At 45.2% G+C, this 16,720-nt stretch overlaps 2 non-coding genes across 2 annotated transcripts; both read left to right on the top strand.

The window, feature by feature from the left end:
* Positions 1 to 1,431: 1,431 nt before the first annotated feature.
* Positions 1,432 to 1,502, top strand: TRNAG-GCC (transfer RNA glycine (anticodon GCC)). The gene has a single exon. It is a non-coding gene; the product is annotated as a tRNA-Gly (tRNA).
* Positions 1,503 to 7,604: 6,102 nt separating this feature from the next.
* On the top strand, positions 7,605 to 7,675 carry TRNAG-GCC (transfer RNA glycine (anticodon GCC)). Its single transcript has one exon. It is a non-coding gene; the product is annotated as a tRNA-Gly (tRNA).
* Positions 7,676 to 16,720: the final 9,045 nt, after the last annotated feature.

The raw sequence follows: 16,720 nt of genomic DNA, 5'->3' as shown, positions 1-16,720 counted from the left end.
TTGGGCACCTCGCAGATTGCTGTTTTGATTTCTTCTTGCGTCATGGGACTTTTGAATAGGGCACTGGCTTCTCTGGAGAGCAGAGGGATCGGGATACTGTCTAGACATTGCTCCATTTCGGCATTGGCTGTTTTCCTCCTCGGGCCAAATAGTTCTCCATAAAACCAGTAGAAAGTGCCATTCATGTCTGTGCTGCAGTGCATTACTAACCCCACTTTAGATAATATGAACAAGATAGTTTTACTGCAGGTGTCTTTCCTAACCAGTTGGGGCAATAATTACCCGGTGTGCCTGCCTGGATGGAGGGTAGCCTGGGCGGACCCAAGGCACCAGTCTGATCTGGGGGGCCCAGACCAGCAGGGACCGGCAGGACCGTGATCACACGGTATGGGCCTGTAGGTCCGAAATGAGAGACAGTTACATTGGCAGATGGCAGTCGAACATGGTGGTCTTCCCAAGGCAGCAGGAGGCTGCCCTCGGTGTCTTCCTCTTTCAGGCGGGAGCTGTTTACTCGATGAGACAGCGGTCCTGGCCGGGTCTAGCTTCCCCTTTCCTTGCTAGGAGTCGCGGCAGGGCGGCTGGCCTTGGTGGCAGTTTGTTGGCCAGCAGGTGACCGCCAGCAGCACTTTGTAGATAAAGGGCTTCTATCTTCCTTAGGTTTAATCACACAACAGCAAACACCTTGACAAAGACGCGGGAGGGATGATCTAATAACTGCGACTATACCAATACTTACAGATATACCGATAGCGAAATAAAAAGTTTATCAAAAGTGAAATACACTGAATAGTGCAACCTCTCCCTAAGACTCGAAACACGTGTGGGTGTTGATTGGTATACAAAGAAAAGTCATTGGTGTTGATTAATTTCATCTAAACTCATTATGCTTGCGCCAAGAACCGTGCACTTCGAATCAATGTATGGTGAGAACTGAGAATTATTGGGCTGAGTTAACTTGTTTTTGGTGTTAATGGCATCCGCTTTTCTAGTTTCTTTGCAGAATTCATGAAGAATAATCTTTTGTCTAGAGGCAATGATATCATTGTGAAATAGAAGATATGAGCATTAATGAATGTATTCAATTTACAATGAAATGAGAAATTTGATTTTATTATTGAATAATATTTTCTAAAAGTCTTACCCATGAATCTGACCGGACATATTAATGTTGTAAGCAATAATGAGTTTGAAGGAATTGAAGTGGTTGACAATGTTTCTCTTATTTCCGTGCGAACTACAGTAAGGCAGAGAGTAAAACTGAAAAAAAGGACCTAGCAAAGTATGAATGAAGATTTCACCAGAATGTGAGCTCTCTGCCTGCTCCCTGCTTTTGAAATTGAAAGTGCATTGCTTCCCTGTCGCTCTATCCGGTCCTTTGGCATTCATGAATTGTGCTCAACTGCACTTTTTCCCAAAGGCTTGAACATGCAAGCATTGGTGGTTCAGTGGTAGAATTCTCGCCTGCCACGCGGGAGGCCCGGGTTCGATTCCCGGCCAATGCAGCAAAGTTTTTTTTTTACTTCTAAAAATCTGTTTGCATGCTGCTGACATTTTGAAAGTGAAATCAGAACATTATGCACATTATTCTGCAGCTCTAACGTAAACATTCATCCCTCTACCGGCCCCTGGAGCTCTCATGAAAGCATCCAAACGTCCCAGCCACGTCTACGAATTTGCTCACAGATGGTTTACTGGTGTATACTTGTTGAAGAAAATACCGCAAAGAAATTACCATAGCAAAATCCGCATGTTTCTAATATGTGCTCGCACAATACATTATCTATTTAACTCTGAACTTTTAATTATGCCACTTTTTATTGCCCACAGGGCAGAACTCCCGACTATAAACGGAGTGCTCTTCACTGCAGCATAAATCACGTTCTGTTGTGTAATGACTGCACGTAATTGAGGAGGTGTATACTATATGGGTGATCATCAGGGCTTTAAGTGGGCCGGTGTTAGCCTGGGCCACGCCTCGGCAGTCTCAAGAAAGGGCTCCTCAGGCAGTCCTGTAGCCGAAGCGTTGCACAGTTACACGGACTGCCTGCAGGTGTCATCATGCAGCATGAGGCCTTTTAAATGAGGCTTCATGATGAGTGATGACTCTTTACAGGAAAACAAACGGAGAGACAGGTCCCTGTTTCAGAGTAGTCATCACGCAGCAGGAAGCCCTTTCATTCAAGGAGCCTGTGGTTGTTATCCACGCGGCACCTTGAATGAAAGGGCTGCCTGGTGCGTGTGAGAGAGGGGCACACTGGTATTACACCTTTGGTGTGCCCCAGCCTTTCACCAACCCCTCTACCCTGCATTGGCGAGTGGGGGGGGCTCTCATTTGGGGTGTGGCCTAAATACACACATACTTTGGCCACGCCCCCCCTCAATGTAGCACCCCACTTTATCCACTGGTGAACATATTAACTATAGTTAGTGGTGTTCCCATGGAAGGGCAGGGGGGCACAGGCCCCCACTTTGATCAAGCTTGGCAGCACAACCTATTCCCACTGTAGTGAGCTGCATGTGGCCCACGCTGCCCGGTGCTGGGCGCATGCACAACACAGAAACTGCGAGAAACATCACAACATGATGAGTTCGTTTCTTGACTTTAGTCAGCTGAAAAGTTCGCACTTTGCAATTAAAGTGGGCTGCACATGACATTGTTACCTAATTCATATTTTGGCTTTCTTTCGGTGGCCAATGTGCTGTATGCACAAGGGGGCAGGTAGGTCGTCAGGTTTGTCTGTACAGAGCAGGCAGACTGGCTTACCCAGGCCTTTAGTATCTTATCTGGAGTTAACTTCATTGAGTTATGTTTCTGTGGCCTACAATTTCGTGCATGCCGATAAACTCCACATTTTGATGTACTAACACCGAGATTCTCCCATATCCAGCTAGAATAGTTGATATTATTCCACATTTACTTGCATGCAAACCCTCCCGACATAGTCGGGAGTCTCTCAATTATTTCATCACAAATTGCGCTCTTTTTTACCTTCTCCCTCCTAAAATATTTCTAACCCCCATTCAATCCAATGGGAACATTCAATTCTCCCGAGCTCTGTTACAAAACCTCCCTCCCAGCTGTGGCAAAGATGTTGTCATGTATGTTTTGATGTGACGGATTGTCATCTGCAAAGGTGTGAAAGCCCTGGCTTTTTTTATTCTTATTTAAATTAAATGCTGCTGATGATTCTAAGGCTGTCTGTGTAATGAGTACATGTAATTGGCAAAGGTGTATAGGGGTGAAAGGGGGTCAGACCCCCTCATTCATGGTACTACGTCCTTTCATCGACACCCGACACCCGTTTTTTCGACTGGTGTTTTTACGAATGGTTTTTGCCAAAAACACTCATCGACATTTTTTGGGGGGGGAATGGGGAGGGCATATTAAGGGATGGGGAAAACAGAAAATTGGTAGAGGAGGGGGAGGGGAGTAACCCCCCAAAAATGTATTGGACAAAAATTTGATGAGTTTTTTCGGCAAAACTCTTCGTAAAACCACCCGTCGAAAAAACGGCTGTCGATTAAATGACACAGAGCCCTCATTCATAAATGCGCCTTGGTAAAATGATTGTACACATGACTTGCTGTAGCCAGTCTCCTAACAGTTAGAGAGCCAGTTCTGCCATGGCACAGAGCAGGCTCAAATGTCACATAAGCATCTCTGACAGTTGCTGTGATGCAAAGTCCATGCAGGCAGAGGTGGCATGGCATTTTTTGAATTCTTTTTTTATTTCAGCACTTAGGTGGTTGAACAAACAGTACAAAAATAAAGCATCAGGAGGCAAGGCATATACATTACATGGTGCCTGATTACATTGTATATCAGTGGTTAAGCCATATCTATTCTCAATCTGCCACAGAGTCAGTGCTTTGGTCATGTTGTGTATCAGTCAGTTTTCAAACATTATATAGTCCTTAAGAGCAGCCTATTTGTCTTTGGGATGACACCCCGCTGGGAGAGGGTAGCATACAGTACTTCCATATCGTTGGCCAATACCATATTTGACATCCACATATTGGGCATGAGAGGACAGTTGTCCTTCCATTTCTAATATATAACTCGTTTAGCTACGAAAAGACCTAGATTTAACAGTCTATGGATGATAATAAACATTTTGCCCACAACGTCAAACATACATGTACGGGAAAGCACGTCCACCCGAAAGCCAGTAATGTCCACTAGGACCTTGCACACCTCTGACCAGTATGATCCCAGCATCGGGCAGGCCCAGAGAATATGCAAAAAGTCTGCATTTGGGGTCCGGCATATCGGGCACCTGCCCTCAGATTCTGAATTGAATAATGTGATTCTGGATGGGGTATAATGAAGGCAATTTACCATGTTAAAGTAGATGAGCTTAAACTCTTTTGCAAGTCTACAAAATGCTTGTCCATTGCTCAACACCATCTTCAAGTCCTGACTCCATTTGAGTCTAGCTTTTGACTCTATCTGCGGTGTATTCTGTTGTACTAGATTATATAGGGCAGATATCCCTCTCCTCACCTCCTGGAATTCATTATGTGTGACAAGCAAGGATAGGGAACTGGTTCCCACGGGAAAGAAGGCCAATGCGACCTAAATGATGCGTGCATGCGTTTAAATTGCAATATTTATAATGGCCCACTGTCGATCTGAGCCGTGACTCCATTCCAATCTTTGAAATGACCCTCAACAAACATGTCTCCCAGCGTGTGAAACTGTGCTTCCAGCCAGTCTGTGATGATCCTGCAGTCCATGATGGGTCTTAGGGCAGGATTGTTTATCGTAAGGGGCGCCAATCTCCACCTGCCGGAACAGTTTCCTCCACGCAGGAAGTGTGGATCCCACTGAGTCTACTGGATTGTCCCATTTATAGCAGTCAACAAGCAGAAGAGTTTGTAGATTGGCATCACTAGCAGTCACGGTTTCTAGTTTAACATGGGGATGTGCCATATCAGTCCCGAACCAGTATGCTGCAAACTGATTCTGTGCAAGCAAGTAGTATAATTCAAAATGTGTAGCCGCAAGGCTACCAGACTCATACCGCAGCGCTAAGACTGCTCATTGCATTGTAATTGGGCCGGGTGTCAACACAAAATCGGTGCACAGGCACACCCATTCAGTGAAAAAGTCTCTGCCTTGCCATAACAATATCTTACCGAACAAATATAGCAGCTTGGGAAGGACGATAACCTTCAGGCTGAAATTCTACCCATTAGCGACATTGGTGATTTGCTCCATCTCGCCAAGTTCCGCCGCAGTTGTATTATATATGCTCCATGGATACCGTCAAAGATTCCAATGTTTGAATGTGGAAATAGGGTACCGAAGTATTTAAATGGGGTGTCGGACCATTTGAGGCCAGCCATGTTGGCGGGTCTCTTGGTTTTGGAGCTTAATGGAAACACTTTGGATTTAGCTCTACTAATGCAGAGTCTTGAGTATTTACTGAAATCAGTCACCACTTGGGTCAGGATCATGGGCTATATGCCCTGCCCGGATTCCTCACAAGTAATTGAATAGCATCAGCGCAAAGCAATATCATTTCAGGAGTGCCCCCCAGTTTGATGCCCTTATCTTGGAAATGATCGCTAATGATGTCTGCCAGCAGTTCCACCACCAATGCGAATAGTAGTGGGGAACGAGGGCTGCCTTGCCTCGTACACTTAGCTAAATGGAGAATTGAGAAGAGTATGTCATTCGATCTCCGCCTGGCGAATGGCTTTGTTCATAACAATCTAATCCAAGATGGAAAAATCAGGGCCAAAACCATATTTCTCTAGGACTTTGAAGAGGAATTGCCAGGACACAGAGTCAAATGCTTTCTGCATGTCTAGAGAAACAGCCACTTCATGCACCTCTGGGTCCACTCAGATCAACATGTTGAATAGTCTTTGCAGATTTAGAGTCATCCCGACTGGTCCAGGTGCATTAGAAGGGTAGAAGCCTAGTTGGTATTATTTTAGCGTACCTTTTAACGTCCACCTTGATAAGAGATAGTGGACGGCAGAAGACGCAATCCCGCGCAGGCTTATTAAGTTATAAAAGCAAGATTATTATGAGTTCTCGCATTGATTCGGGTAATGTCCCTTTTGAAAGGGACTCCTCCCAAAGCTGTAATAGATATGGGGTAGGAGGTCCGGAAATTCTTCATAAAATTCTGGCATAGCCCATCTGACCTGGGTGCATTACCATTGGGCACCTCGCAGATTGCTGTTTTGATTTCTTCTTGCGTCATGGGACTTTTGAATAGGGCACTGGCTTCTCTGGAGAGCAGAGGGATCGGGATACTGTCTAGACATTGCTCCATTTCGGCATTGGCTGTTTTCCTCCTCGGGCCAAATAGTTCTCCATAAAACCAGTAGAAAGTGCCATTCATGTCTGTGCTGCAGTGCATTACTATCCCCACTTTAGATAATATGAACAAGATAGTTTTACTGCAGGTGTCTTTCCTAACCAGTTGGGGCAATAATTACCCGGTGTGCCTGCCTGGATGGAGGGTAGCCTGGGCGGACCCAAGGCACCAGTCTGATCTGGGGGGCCCAGACCAGCAGGGACCGGCAGGACCGTGATCACACGGTATGGGCCTGTAGGTCCGAAATGAGAGACAGTTACATTGGCAGATGGCAGTCGAACATGGTGGTCTTCCCAAGGCAGCAGGAGGCTGCCCTCGGTGTCTTCCTCTTTCAGGCGGGAGCTGTTTACTCGATGAGACAGCGGTCCTGGCCGGGTCTAGCTTCCCCTTTCCTTGCTAGGAGTCGCGGCAGGGCGGCTGGCCTTGGTGGCAGTTTGTTGGCCAGCAGGTGACCGCCAGCAACACTTTGTAGATAAAGGGCCTCTATCTTCCTTAGGTTTAATCACACAACAGCAAACACCTTGACAAAGACGCGGGAGGGATGATCTAATAACTGCGACTATACCAATACTTACAGATATACCGATAGCGAAATAAAAAGTTTATCAAAAGTGAAATACACTGAATAGTGCCACCTCTCCCTAAGACTCGAAACACGTGTGGGTGTTGATTGGTATACAAAGAAAAGTCATTGGTGTTGATTAATTTCATCTAAACTCATTATGCTTGCGCCAAGAACCGTGCACTTCGAATCAATGTATGGTGAGAACTGAGAATTATTGGGCTGAGTTAACTTGTTTTTGGTGTTAATGGCATCCGCTTTTCTAGTTTCTTTGCAGAATTCATGAAGAATAATCTTTTGTCTAGAGGCAATGATATCATTGTGAAATAGAAGATATGAGCATTAATGAATGTATTCAATTTACAATGAAATGAGAAATTTGATTTTATTATTGAATAATATTTTCTAAAAGTCTTACCCATGAATCTGACCGGACATATTAATGTTGTAAGCAATAATGAGTTTGAAGGAATTGAAGTGGTTGACAAGGTTTCTCTTATTTCCGTGCGAACTACAGTAAGGCAGAGAGTAAAACTTGAAAAAGGACGTAGCAAAGTATGAATGAAGATTTCACCAGAATGTGAGCTCTCTGCCTGCTCCCTGCTTTTGAAATTGAAAGTGCATTGGTTTCCTGTCACCCTATCCAATCCTTTGGCATTCATGAATTGTGCTCAACTGCACATTTTTCCGGATGGTTGAACATGCAAGCATTGGTGGTTCAGTGGTAGAATTCTCGCCTGCCACGCGGGAGGCCCGGGTTCGATTCCCGGCCAATGCAGCAAAGTTTTTTTTTACTTCTAAAAATCTGTTTGCATGCTGCTGACATTTTGAAAGTGAAATCAGAACATTATGCACATTATTCTGCAGCTCTAACGTAAACATTCATCCCTCTACCGCCCCCTGGAGCTCTCATGAAAGCATCCAAACGTCCCAGCCACGTCTACGAATTTGCTTCCAGATGGTTTACTGGTGTATACTTGTTGAAGAAAATACCGCAAAGAAATTACCATAGCAAAATCCGCATGTTTCTAATATGTGCTCGCACAATACATTATCTATTTAACTCTGAACTTTTAATTATGCCACTTTTTATTGCCCCCAGGGCAGAACTCCCGACTATAAACGGAGTGCTCTTCACTGCAGCATAAATCACGTTCTGTTGTGTAATGACTGCACGTAATTGAGGAGGTGTATACTATATGGGTGATCATCAGGGCTTTAAGTGGGCCGGTGTTAGCCTGGGCCACGCCTCGGCAGTCTCAAGAAAGGGCTCCTCAGGCAGTCCTGTAGCCGAAGCGTTGCACAGTTACACGGACTGCCTGCAGGTGTCATCATGCAGCATGAGGCCTTTTAAATGAGGCTTCATGAGGAGTGATGACTCTTTACAGGAAAACAGACGGAGAGACAGGTCCCTGTTTCAGAGTAGTCATCACGCAGCAGGCAGCCCTTTCATTCAAGGAGCCTGTGGTTGTTATCCACGCGGCACCTTGAATGAAAGGGCTGCCTGGTGCGTGTGAGAGAGGGGCACACTGGTATTACACCTTTGGTGTGCCCCAGCCTTTCACCAACCCCTCTACCCTGCATTGGCGAGTGGGGGGGGCTCTCATTTGGGGTGTGGCCTAAATACACACATACTTTGGCCACGCCCCCCCTCAATGTAGCACCCCACTTTATCCACTGGTGAACATATTAACTATAGTTAGTGGTGTTCCCATGGAAGGGCAGGGGGGCACAGGCCCCCACTTTGATCAAGCTTGGCAGCACAACCTATTCCCACTGTAGTGAGCTGCATGTGGCCCACGCTGCCCGGTGCTGGGCGCATGCACAACACAGAAACTGCGAGAAACATCACAACATGATGAGTTCGTTTCTTGACTTTAGTCAGCTGAAAAGTTCGCACTTTGCAATTAAAGTGGGCTGCACATGACATTGTTACCTAATTCATATTTTGGCTTTCTTTCGGTGGCCAATGTGCTGTATGCACAAGGGGGCAGATAGGTCGTCAGGTTTGCCTGTACAGAGCAGGCAGACTGGCTTACCCAGGCCTTTAGTATCTTATCTGGAGTTAACTTCATTGAGTTATGTTTCTGTGGCCTACAATTTCGTGCATGCCGATAAACTCCACATTTTGATGTACTAACACCGAGATTCTCCCATATCCAGCTAGAATAGTTGATATTATTCCACATTTACTTGCATGCAAACCCTCCCGACATAGTCGGGAGTCTCTCAATTATTTCATCACAAATTGCGCTCTATTTTACCTTCTCCCTCCTAAAATATTTCTAACCCCCATTCAATCCAATGGGAACATTCAATTCTCCCGAGCTCTGTTACAAAACCTCCCTCCCAGCTGTGGCAAAGATGTTGTCATGTATGTTTTGATGTGACGGATTGTCATCTGCAAAGGTGTGAAAGCCCTGGCTTTTTTTATTCTTATTTAAATTAAATGCTGCTAATGATTCTAAGGCTGTCTGTGTAATGAGTACATGTAATTGGCGAAGGTGTATAGGGGTAAAAGGGGGTCAGGCCCCCTCATTCATGGTACTACGTCCTTTCATCGACACCCGACACCCGTTTTTTCGACTGGTGTTTTTACGAATGGTTTTTGCCGAAAACACTCATCAACATTTTTTGGGGGGGGAATGGGGAGGGCATATTAAGGGATGGGGAAAACAGAAAATTGGTAGAGGAGGGGGAGGGGAGTAACCCCCCAAAAATGTATTGGACAAACATTTGATGAGTTTTTTCGGCAAAACTCTTCGTAAAACCACCCGTCGAAAAAACGGCTGTCGATTAAATGACACAGAGCCCTCATTCATAAATGCGCCTTGGTAAAATGATTGTACACATGACTTGCTGTAGCCAGTCTCCTAACAGTTAGAGAGCCAGTTCTGCCATGGCACAGAGCAGGCTCAAATGTCACATATGCATCTCTGACAGTTGCTGTGATGCAAAGTCCATGCAGGCAGAGGTGGCATGGCATTTTTTGAATTCTTTTTTTATTTCAGCACTTAGGTGGTTGAACAAACAGTACAAAAATAAAGCATCAGGAGGCAAGGCATATACATTACATGGTGCCTGATTACATTGTATATCAGTGGTTAAGCCATATCTATTCTCAATCTGCCACAGAGTCAGTGCTTTGGTCATGTTGTGTATCAGTCAGTTTTCGAACATTATATAGTCCTTAAGAGCAGCCTATTTGTCTTTGGGATGACACCCCGCTGGGAGAGGGTAGCATACAGTACTTCCATATCGTTGGCCAATTCCATATTTGACATCCACATATTGGGCATGAGAGGACAGTTGTCCTTCCATTTCTAATATATAACTCGTTTAGCTACGAAAAGACCTAGATTTAACAGTCTATGGATGATAATAAACATTTTGCCCACAACGTCAAACATACATGTACGGGAAAGCACGTCCACCCGAAAGCCAGTAATGTCCACTAGGACCTTGCACACCTCTGACCAGTATGATCCCAGCATCGGGCAGGCCCAGAGAATATGCAAAAAGTCTGCATTTGGGGTCCGGCATATCGGGCACCTGCCCTCAGATTCTGAATTGAATAATGTGATTGTGGATGGGGTATAATGAAGGCAATTTACCATGTTAAAGTAGATGAGCTTAAACTCTTTTGCAAGTCTACAAAATGCTTGTCCATTGCTCAACACCATCTGCAAGTCCTGACTCCATTTGAGTCTAGCTTTTGACTCTATCTGCGGTGTATTCTGTTGTACTAGATTATATAGGGCAGATATCCCTCTCCTCACCTCCTGGAATTCATTATGTGTGACAAACAAGGATAGGGAACTGGTTCCCACGGGAAAGAAGGCCAATGCGACCTAAATGATGCGTGCATGCGTTTAAATTGCAATATTTATAATGGCCCACTGTCGATCTGAGCCGTGACTCCATTCCAATCTTTGAAATGACCCTCAACAAACATGTCTCCCAGCGTGTGAAACTGTGCTTCCAGCCAGTCTGTGATGATCCTGCAGTCCATGATGGGGCTTAGGGCAGGATTGTTTATCGTAAGGGGCGCCAATCTCCACCTGCCGGAACAGTTTCCTCCACGCAGGAAGTGTGGATCCCACTGAGTCTACTGGATTGTCCCATTTATAGCAGTCAACAAGCAGAAGAGTTTGTAGATTGGCATCACTAGCAGTCACGGTTTCTAGTTTAACATGGGGATGTGCCATATCAGTCCCGAACCAGTATGCTGCAAACTGATTCTGTGCAAGCAAGTAGTATAATTCAAAATGTGTAGCCGCAAGGCTACCAGACTCATACCGCAGCGCTAAGACTGCTCATTGCATTGTAATTGGGCCGGGTGTCAACACAAAATCGGTGCACAGGCACACCCATTCAGTGAAAAAGTCTCTGCCTCGCCATAACAATATCTTACCGAACAAATATAGCAGCTTGGGAAGGACGATAACCTTCAGGCTGAAATTCTACCCATTAGCGACATTGGCGATTTGCTCCATCTCGCCAAGTTCCGCTGCAGTTGTATTATATATGCTCCATGGATACCGTCAAAGATTCCAATGTTTGAATGTGGAAATAGGGTACCGAAGTATTTAAATGGGGTGTCGGACCATTTGAGGCCAGCCATGTTGGCGGGTCTCTTGGTTTTGGAGCTTAATGGAAACACTTTGGATTTAGCTCTACTAATGCAGAGTCTTGAGTATTTACTGAAATCAGTCACCACTTGGGTCAGGATCATGGGCTATATGCCCTGCCCGGATTCCTCACAAGTAATTGAATAGCATCAGCGCAAAGCAATATCATTTCAGGAGTGCCCCCCAGTTTGATGCCCTTATCTTGGAAATGATCGCTAATGATGTCTGCCAGCAGTTCCACCACCAATGCGAATAGTAGTGGGGAACGAGGGCTGCCTTGCCTCGTACACTTAGCTAAATGGAGAATTGAGGAGAGTATGTCATTCGATCTCCGCCTGGCGAATGGCTTTGTTCATAACAATCTAATCCAAGATGGAAAAATCAGGGCCAAAACCATATTTCTCTAGGACTTTGAAGAGGAATTGCCAGGACACAGAGTCAAATGCTTTCTGCATGTCTAGAGAAACAGCCACTTCATGCACCTCTGGGTCCACTCAGATCAACATGTTGAATAGTCTTTGCAGATTTAGAGTCATCCCGACTGGTCCAGGTGCATTAGAAGGGTAGAAGCCTAGTTGGTATTATTTTGGCGTACCTTTTAACGTCCACCTTGATAAGAGATAGTGGACGGCAGAAGACGCAATCCCGCGCAGGCTTATTAAGTTATAAAAGCAAGATTATTATGAGTTCTCGCATTGATTCGGGTAATGTCCCTTTTGAAAGGGACTCCTCCCAAAGCTGTAATAGATATGGGGTAGGAGGTCCGGAAATTCTTCATAAAATTCTGGCATAGCCCATCTGACCTGGGTGCATTACCATTGGGCACCTCGCAGATTGCTGTTTTGATTTCTTCTTGCGTCATGGGACTTTTGAATAGGGCACTGGCTTCTCTGGAGAGCAGAGGGATCGGGATACTGTCTAGACATTGCTCCATTTCGGCATTGGCTGTTTTCCTCCTCGGGCCAAATAGTTCTCCATAAAACCAGTAGAAAGTGCCATTCATGTCTGTGCTGCAGTGCATTACTATCCCCACTTTAGATAATATGAACAAGATAGTTTTACTGCAGGTGTCTTTCCTAACCAGTTGGGGCAATAATTACCCGGTGTGCCTGCCTGGATGGAGGGTAGCCTGGGCGGACCCAAGGCACCAGTCTGATCTGGGGGGCCCAGACCAGCAGGGACCGGCAGGACCGTGATCACACGGTATGGGCCTGTAGGTCCGAAATGAGAGACAGTTACATTGGCAGATGGCAGTCGAACATGGTGGTCTTCCCAAGGCAGCAGGAGGCTGCCCTCGGTGTCTTCCTCTTTCAGGCGGGAGCTGTTTACTCGATGAGACAGCGGTCCTGGCCGGGTCTAGCTTCCCCTTTCCTTGCTAGGAGTCGCGGCAGGGCGGCTGGCCTTGGTGGCAGTTTGTTGGCCAGCAGGTGACCGCCAGCAGCACTTTGTAGATAAAGGGCTTCTATCTTCCTTAGGTTTAATCACACAACAGCAAACACCTTGACAAAGACGCGGGAGGGATGATCTAATAACTGCGACTATACCAATACTTACAGATATACCGATAGCGAAATAAAAAGTTTATCAAAAGTGAAATACACTGAATAGTGCAACCTCTCCCTAAGAGTCGAAACACGTGTGGGTGTTGATTGGTATACAAAGAAAAGTCATTGGTGTTGATTAATTTCATCTAAACTCATTATGCTTGCGCCAAGAACCGTGCACTTCGAATCAATGTATGGTGAGAACTGAGAATTATTGGGCTGAGTTAACTTGTTTTTGGTGTTAATGGCATCCGCTTTTCTAGTTTCTTTGCAGAATTCATGAAGAATAATCTTTTGTCTAGAGGCAATGATATCATTGTGAAATAGAAGATATGAGCATTAATGAATGCATTCAATTTACAATGAAATGAGAAATTTGATTTTATTATTGAATAATATTTTCTAAAAGTCTTACCCATGAATCTGACCGGACATATTAATGTTGTAAGCAATAATGAGTTTGAAGGAAATGAAGTGGTTGACAAGGTTTCTCTTATTTCCGTGCGAACTACAGTAAGGCAGAGAGTAAAACTTAAAAAAAGGACCTAGCAAAGTATGAATGAAGATTTCACCAGAATGTGAGCTCTCTGCCTGCTCCCTGCTTTTGAAATTGAAAGTGCATTGCTTCCCTGTCGCTCTATCCGGTCCTTTGGCATTCATGAATTGTGCTCAACTGCACTTTTTCCCACAGGCTTGAACATGCAAGCCTTGGTGGTTCAGTGGTAGAACTCTCGCCTGCCACGCGGGAGGCCCGGGTTCGATTCCCGGCCAATGCAGCAAAGTTTTTTTTTTACTTCTAAAAATCTGTTTGCATGCTGCTGACATTTTGAAAGTGAAATCAGAACATTATGCACATTATTCTGCAGCTCTAACGTAAACATTCATCCCTCTACCGGCCCCTGGAGCTCTCATGAAAGCATCCAAACGTCCCAGCCACGTCTACGAATTTGCTCACAGATGGTTTACTGGTGTATACTTGTTGAAGAAAATACCGCAAAGAAATTACCATAGCAAAATCCGCATGTTTCTAATATGTGCTCGCACAATACATTATCTATTTAACTCTGAACTTTTAATTATGCCACTTTTTATTGCCCACAGGGCAGAACTCCCGACTATAAACGGAGTGCTCTTCACTGCAGCATAAATCACGTTCTGTTGTGTAATGACTGCACGTAATTGAGGAGGTGTATACTATATGGGTGATCATCAGGGCTTTAAGTGGGCCGGTGTTAGCCTGGGCCACGCCTCGGCAGTCTCAAGAAAGGGCTCCTCAGGCAGTCCTGTAGCCGAAGCGTTGCACAGTTACACGGACTGCCTGCAGGTGTCATCATGCAGCATGAGGCCTTTTAAATGAGGCTTCATGATGAGTGATGACTCTTTACAGGAAAACAAACGGAGAGACAGGTCCCTGTTTCAGAGTAGTCATCACGCAGCAGGAAGCCCTTTCATTCAAGGAGCCTGTGGTTGTTATCCACGCGGCACCTTGAATGAAAGGGCTGCCTGGTGCGTGTGAGAGAGGGGCACACTGGTATTACACCTTTGGTGTGCCCCAGCCTTTCACCAACCCCTCTACCCTGCATTGGCGAGTGGGGGGGGCTCTCATTTGGGGTGTGGCCTAAATACACACATACTTTGGCCACGCCCCCCCTCAATGTAGCACCCCACTTTATCCACTGGTGAACATATTAACTATAGTTAGTGGTGTTCCCATGGAAGGGCAGGGGGCACAGGCCCCCACTTTGATCAAGCTTGGCAGCACAACCTATTCCCACTGTAGTGAGCTGCATGTGGCCCACGCTGCCCGGTGCTGGGCGCATTCACAACACAGAAACTGCGAGAAACATCACAACATGATGAGTTCGTTTCTTGACTTTAGTCAGCTGAAAAGTTCGCACTTTGCAATTAAAGTGGGCTGCACATGACATTGTTACCTAATTCATATTTTGGCTTTCTTTCGGTGGCCAATGTGCTGTATGCACAAGGGGGCAGGTAGGTCGTCAGGTTTGTCTGTACAGAGCAGGCAGACTGGCTTACCCAGGCCTTTAGTATCTTATCTGGAGTTAACTTCATTGAGTTATGTTTCTGTGGCCTACAATTTCGTGCATGCCGATAAACTCCACATTTTGATGTACTAACACCGAGATTCTCCCATATCCAGCTAGAAAAGTTGATATTATTCCACATTTACTTGCATGCAAACCCTCCCGACATAGTCGGGAGTCTCTCAATTATTTCATCACAAATTGCGCTCTTTTTTACCTTCTCCCTCCTAAAATATTTCTAACCCCCATTCAATCCAATGGGAACATTCAATTCTCCCGAGCTCTGTTACAAAACCTCCCTTCCAGCTGTGGCAAAGATGTTGTCATGTATGTTTTGATGTGACGGATTGTCATCTGCAAAGGTGTGAAAGCCCTGGCTTTTTTTATTCTTATTTAAATTAAATGCTGCTGATGATTCTAAGGCTGTCTGTGTAATGAGTACATGTAATTGGCAAAGGTGTATAGGGGTGAAAGGGGGTCAGACCCCCTCATTCATGGTACTACGTCCTTTCATCGACACCCGACACCCGTTTTTTCGACTGGTGTTTTTACGAATGGTTTTTGCCAAAAACACTCATCGACATTTTTTGGGGGGGGAATGGGGAGGGCATATTAAGGGATGGGGAAAACAGAAAATTGGTAGAGGAGGGGGAGGGGAGTAACCCCCCAAAAATGTATTGGACAAAAATTTGATGAGTTTTTTCGGCAAAACTCTTCGTAAAACCACCCGTCGAAAAAACGGCTGTCGATTAAATGACACAGAGCCCTCATTCATAAATGCGCCTTGGTAAAATGATTGTACACATGACTTGCTGTAGCCAGTCTCCTAACAGTTAGAGAGCCAGTTCTGCCATGGCACAGAGCAGGCTCAAATGTCACATATGCATCTCTGACAGTTGCTGTGATGCAAAGTCCATGCAGGCAGAGGTGGCATGGCATTTTTTGAATTCTTTTTTTATTTCAGCACTTAGGTGGTTGAACAAACAGTACAAAAATAAAGCATCAGGAGGCAAGGCATATACATTACATGGTGCCTGATTACATTGTATATCAGTGGTTAAGCCATATCTATTCTCAATCTGCCACAGAGTCAGTGCTTTGGTCATGTTGTGTATCAGTCAGTTTTCAAACATTATATAGTCCTTAAGAGCAGCCTGTTTGTCTTTGGGATGACACCCCGCTGGGAGAGGGTAGCATACAGTACTTCCATATCGTTGGCCAATACCATATTTGACATCCACATATTGGGCATGAGAGGACAGTTGTCCTTCCATTTCTAATATATAACTCGTTTAGCTACGAAAAGACCTAGATTTAACAGTCTATGGATGATAATAAACATTTTGCCCACAACGTCAAACATACATGTACGGGAAAGCACGTCCACCCGAAAGCCAGTAATGTCCACTAGGACCTTGCACACCTCTGACCAGTATGATCCCAGCATCGGGCAGGCCCAGAGAATATGCAAAAAGTCTGCATTTGGGGTCCGGCATATCGGGCACCTGCCCTCAGATTCTGAATTGAATAATGTGATTGTGGATGGGGTATAATGAAGGCAATTTACCATGTTAAAGTAGATGAGCTTAAACTCTTTTGCAAG

The sequence above is a fragment of the Ambystoma mexicanum genome, chromosome 1p (assembly GCF_040938575.1).
Source record: "Ambystoma mexicanum isolate Mex_15411 chromosome 1p, UKY_AmexF1_1, whole genome shotgun sequence".
Taxonomy (NCBI): Eukaryota; Metazoa; Chordata; class Amphibia; order Caudata; family Ambystomatidae; genus Ambystoma; species Ambystoma mexicanum.
The sequence above is the reverse complement of the archived record's forward strand: the minus strand, read 5'-3'. Positions and strand labels throughout refer to the sequence as shown.